Source organism: Nilaparvata lugens, chromosome 1 (genome assembly GCF_014356525.2).
Source record: "Nilaparvata lugens isolate BPH chromosome 1, ASM1435652v1, whole genome shotgun sequence".
In the NCBI taxonomy this organism is placed as follows: domain Eukaryota; kingdom Metazoa; phylum Arthropoda; class Insecta; order Hemiptera; family Delphacidae; genus Nilaparvata; species Nilaparvata lugens.
In genome coordinates, this window is record NC_052504.1 from 81,181,981 (window position 1) to 81,187,980 (window position 6,000).

Sequence of the window (6,000 nt, forward strand, 5' to 3'; positions counted from 1 at the left end):
AAAATTGTAAGTAAATGTAGTATTTGTTTTCTATGGGAGAACATACGGTAGGCTACCTAATATTCTTCAAGACACCAATGAGCCTCACAACTGTTATATGTCAGCTAAGTCCGCCAGTTTATAGTGTTCTTGTGGAATCATGTTTAATCTGAATAGTCATTATCAGACTCACTGTCATATTGTCACGTTATTTTTTATAATTAAATAACGATTAGCCTCCTGCTTGGCATCAATAGGTAGAGCATGAAAATATTTTAATAATTATAAAAATCAGGTCGTGGTTTTTAATAGGATACAGTCTCATAAAAATCTTTATAGGCCCAGATATGAGCTTCCACAATAATACTGATAATTTATTTAAAAAAAAAATATATAAAAACTTATCTTATAGTATTGAGGAATAAAAATAAATCGTAGGCCTACACCATAAACAATTTGATACATATATTAACAAATATCTCAAAAAATAAATCAGAGCAAAAATATATAGAGCGACAGAAATATATATTATAAGACAAAACAATAATCAAAATCAATAAAATATCACAGGCTAATACTATTCTTTAAGTTTTATAGCACGAAACGCTACCATGTGCTTTCATTTTTATGATCATATGCAGTTATTTGCATGTAGCTGCGATATCAGCTTGCTAATACTTGTCGACTTGTACAATTCTATTTCGAATAAATTCTTAAATCAGCATGATAAATTGACAAACTAGTAATCCAAATATATACAGGGTGTTTCAGAAGTAGTGTCGAGAATTTTAGGGTATTGTACCTGGATGCTAGGAGACTACAAATGTCATATTTGAAGTGTCCAAAACTCAGCGGTTATCCTTATAGCTGCCATTTTGTTTTTTTTTCAATTAAAAATTTTTATCTCAAGAACGAAATGTTGTATTGATCTGAAATTTGGCATGAATATTTATGCTATGAAGACTCAACTATAAAAAAAAAAAAAATTTTTCGTTGAAATTTTTCAAAATGGCGGCCATTTTAAATTTTTGATGGCGAATATCTCGAAAACCGTCCATTTTACAGAAAATTTACAAGAGACAAAAAAGTTAGCAAATTTTTTCACGATTCCAATGATACCTAATTTATTAAGATTGGTCGAAGAATAACAGAGAAATTAATTTTTTTCGTACTGCATGCATGACCACTTTTCACCATTTAAAGATCAATATTAATTTTTTAATTCCAGATGTATTTAAGATGAAGCTTTGAAACTCGGTATGGCTCCATATGGGCAAACAGATGATTTTACAATGGTTTTCAGATGATAATGTTTGTCTTGTAAAAGTATTGTTGTTTCATTAAAAGTAAAGAACCAGATGTAGTGCTTGCTATTTCTTAGTCTCACGTTTCCTAGGTCTTATTTCTATCTTAAATTTCCAGTTTCAATATTTTCTTACGTTGCTTCTACACAAATATTTAATTATTGTAATGGAATTTAGTTCGCTGGAGTACACCGATATTCACTTCATGTATGGAGCAGCTCTTGGCAATGCGACCGAAGCAAGAAGAATGTATGCAGCTGCATTTCCAAACCGCCGTCTCCCTTCCGACAAGGTGTTCACAAGAACTCACAATCGGCTGAGAGAAGTTGGTTCATTTGAACGGAACAGGGTAATTGCTGGTAGGCCTCGAGCAGTTCGAAATGTTGCTTTTGAAGAGGAAGTATTGCAGAAATTCGATTTCAATCCTAGAACGAGTACGAGAGCAGTTGCAAAGCAAATCAATTCAAGTGCTTCTTCTGTGTGGCGTGTACTAAACAAGGAAAGACTTCACCCCTTCCGCTTTCAAAAAGTTCACTCATTGGTTGAACGCGACTATGAGCCAAGAGTAAACTGTGCCCGTTGGTTTCTTCAGCAAGACATTATCCAACCAAATTTTCTAGAAAATGTGTTATTTACCGATGAGTCCAGCTTTACAAGAGAAGGAATCTTCAACTCTCGCAACAGTCACGTCTGGGCCTTAGACAATCCTCATGAGGTCAAAGTGCGTGGTTATCAGCATAGATTTTCGCTGAATGTTTGGACGGGTATCTTAGGTAATCGCGTGATTGGACCATACATTCTTCCTAATCGTCTGAATTCTCCCACGTACATTACTTTTTTAAGAGACATACTACCAGAACTTTTGGAAGATGTGCCTCTTGCAAACAGATATAATATTTGGTTTCAACATGATGGTGCCCCTGCTCATTTCGGAAATGTTGTTACGGACTTTCTGAACATGACCTATCGTCAGCGGTGGATTGGGCGGGGTGGACCAGTACCGTGGCCCGCACGTTCACCTGACCTCAACCCTTTAGATTTTTTTTTCTGGGGCCATATGAAAGACCTTGTTTACAGCACGCCAGTTGAAAACGAAGAAGACCTTGTGGCAAGAGTGGTTGCTGCAGCAGGTGCCATTCAAGATGATGAAAATGCTTTTATAGCAGTTCGACGGTCCATGATTGAAAGGTGCAGACTGTGTAATCAAGTTGAAGGACGGCATTTTGAGCAATTGCTGCATTAGTATCAGTGAACCGATTTGAGTGAAATTAATATTTTTCAATGTAAAATAAAATTTGGAGGAAAGTTATTCTTGTATATTTCTGTAATAAGAACGGTTTTCATGAAATTATAAAAAAATTAATATTGATCTTTAAATGGTGAAAAGTGGTCATGCATGCAGTACGAAAAAAATTAATTTCTCTGTTATTCTTCGACCAATCTTAATAAATTAGGTATCATTGGAATCGTGAAAAAATTTGCTAACTTTTTTGTCTCTTGTAAATTTTCTGTAAAATGGACGGTTTTCGAGATATTCGCCATCAAAAATTTAAAATGGCCGCCATTTTGAAAAATTTCAACGAAAAAATTTTTTTTTATTTTTTATAGTTGAGTCTTTATAGCATAAATATTCATGCCAAATTTCAGATCAATACAACATTTCGTTCTTGAGATAAAAATTTTTAAGTGAAAAAAACAAAATGGCAGCTATAAGGATAACCACTGAGTTTTGGACACTTCAAATATGACATTTGTAGTCTCCTAGCATCCAGGTACAATACCCTAAAATTCTCGACACTACTTCTGAAACACTCTGTATATTAAATTCTATAGTTTCTAATAGATTTCTTTGTAATAAATATATTTTTTATCTTAGGATGCGAGATTCGGCACCTGATGGAATAGATAGATCAATTCATCTAGTGAATCAGAGCTACATTAAATTATCGCAAATTACATTGTAGAAATTAATGATCATATAAATAATGTATGAACAGCCTAGATCTTAGTCTTCTTTGGTTGATGGATCATTTGATATATGGATTGATTTGTTATTATCCAATAAAATACCTTTTATACTATATTTACTTGCTCAAGTATTTTTACCAAATTCTTAATTTATAAGAAACCCTTTTGACGAGCTAGCTTTGATTCTTATTTAATTTCGAAGCACTGAGGGCGCCCTATCACTATTTCATTATTTTTCACTCATGTGCCGGAATTTTCTATAAGCTGCTGATGTCGATCCAACTCCTGGTGGTCCTGGATTATTGTAGCCGGAGTCGTCTCTTCCAAGGGGTTATAAAGTTATTCAAAAATGACTTTTGCTTTATATTAGCATCACAAAGTCTTATGAAAAAATTTAGTAATTCAATTTAACTTTAAATTATTAAAGGATACAGTAAGGTATTGCGCTCTATACTTTTTGGTGACCTCTCATGGTGGTAGTTGGCAGGCGAGTGGGGTTCTCGTTTCTCATTCTTACAATTTTCATTTCCGATTTCTAAATTTACATAAAATTTGAATATTCTGTTCCTCCACCATTCAAGGCTCAAATAGACCGTACCAAAATATTAACTTATCACTTGTGTTACATCTCTTATAATTTCTTTGCCTTTGGGCTGTATACAAAATATAAACTCTACAACAATAATTTACAAATTCTTATCATTTGTAGAAATATATACAAATATATTTGAACTGGCTCACTATTGCCGCCTATCAATTGCCACTATTTAATTGGTGCATGCAAATTATTACAGTATTCATGCGCCTAGTAACCTCCTACTTCCTTAATACATTAAATTATTTTTGTTGGGGTTTTTAAATATGCTTTTTACACGCAAAGTAATTTTTTACAGATTATTAGTTGTTTCGTATATTACAATAATTGGCCACGTGAGACGTTTAGTTCCTCAAGTTGCATACTGTTTTGCCACAATAAATTTCTGCCAAGGTGTTTGGTCAGATTCTACGTTGTGTGACTCGGTCGATCGTTAGGTCGCCGATCAGTAAATTTTTATGCCTAACCTCAAATTTTCAATATTTTATATAATATTATATAGTAGCAAAAATTATTTCCATTCCTCTTGGGCTGTTGTACAATTTAGCCAGGATGTCTGATATTATCTAATCTTTAACATTATCATCTTTGGCGATATTAGCCTATTATTTCACATAGACCTATAAATCTTTCAACTAGGGATTTTTATTTATCCATCCAAATTTAAATATGTTACAATATGTAAAGTGTTTAGTTGTAGAGTGCTAGTAAATCGATAATTATCCAATCAATCTCACAACACAGAAAGATTGTCTTGTTGGGAGATTCATACACGAATCAAGGTTCATCTGATTTATAAAATTAATTGTTAGCTCATTGAATTTGAGCATTGAGTAATTGTCATGTGTTCAGTTATGAATCTATTTCTATTAAATCACTTGGCAGTGTTTGGAAAATTACAAATGTTTTCTGGATGCTGACTGTTTCACTGTTGCCATGTTTATTTGAACTTGAAAACTACAAAATTCTCACCCACTGACTCAAATTATCTATCATCTTTCTCAATTGAAAGTCATTGCTATACAATTTTCATTGCAATGTTTATTTATTTCCATGACTGAGTTCAGTATTAGTGTGAAGTAGATGGAAAGTGTAAGCTACCTGCAATATTGACAATGTAATCCCTAGTACAACAATTGATATAATTGTCTAGAAAATGTGTGGAAACGATGCTATAGTGTGTTCCATGTTATAATGGCAGTGGATAAAGATAGAAGAATAGCGATGCCGATTCTCTGCATTAAAAGTCCTAACTCCGCCTAATAAAGATTTTTTTCATTTTCATTTTCATTAATTAATTATATTTCTACACTGTCAAAAACATAATTGTCATTGTTGTGGACCTAGAAAAAAATAGTACCTCCGGCTTTGTCAAATGATACACAAGGATAGCAAAACCAAAGTTGATCAACTACTGTCATTATAACGTGGACCTCACTATAGATTCATTTTTTTTTCTCTGAGAAGTAGTTTTAATGATAATAATAATTTAATTGATTCATTCATATGATTCATTTGAAATCATTTAATAATCCATTCATTGATTGTGTTGACAAATTGATATTATTAATCATCCGAGAAATGTTCTTCTTTATCTCGTGGAAAATATTATAGACTATTAAACAGTCTATTGTGAAATATCCTTGCTTAGTCGTTTTGTCGATTATTTATTGCTGTATATAGGTGTGTATCTATTGCACTGTGTACTCGTACTTCTTACTCATTTTGTTGCTTCATTGGCAGGTATCAGTCCTCTGACATTCATTTGTTAGTTTTATTTATTTTTTGTAACATTTTTATTTTCATTTTAGAATCTTTTCATTTCTATATTCCGTTTTATGATAATTTTCTTGTATACATCTATTTTTTTCCTTCTCTTGTATTTCTATAGTTTTTTATTTTAACAATATTGCAATTGTAAGTTACATTGCTCTTTGTATTTTGATTTTATAATAATTTTGTATTGTTGTATTTGTGTAGGAGACACATTAGGGGTAACCTGTTGTCTCCATAAATAAATAAATTTAATTTATTTGTACTAGTTTATTCAGGACAAAATGTCAGAGGTTGTCTGGTATAGCTCAGCTGTAGAGCTGTCTCCTCAAATGTGAAAAGATCAATTCTGATAATCTCATCTTCATGACAATTAAATTT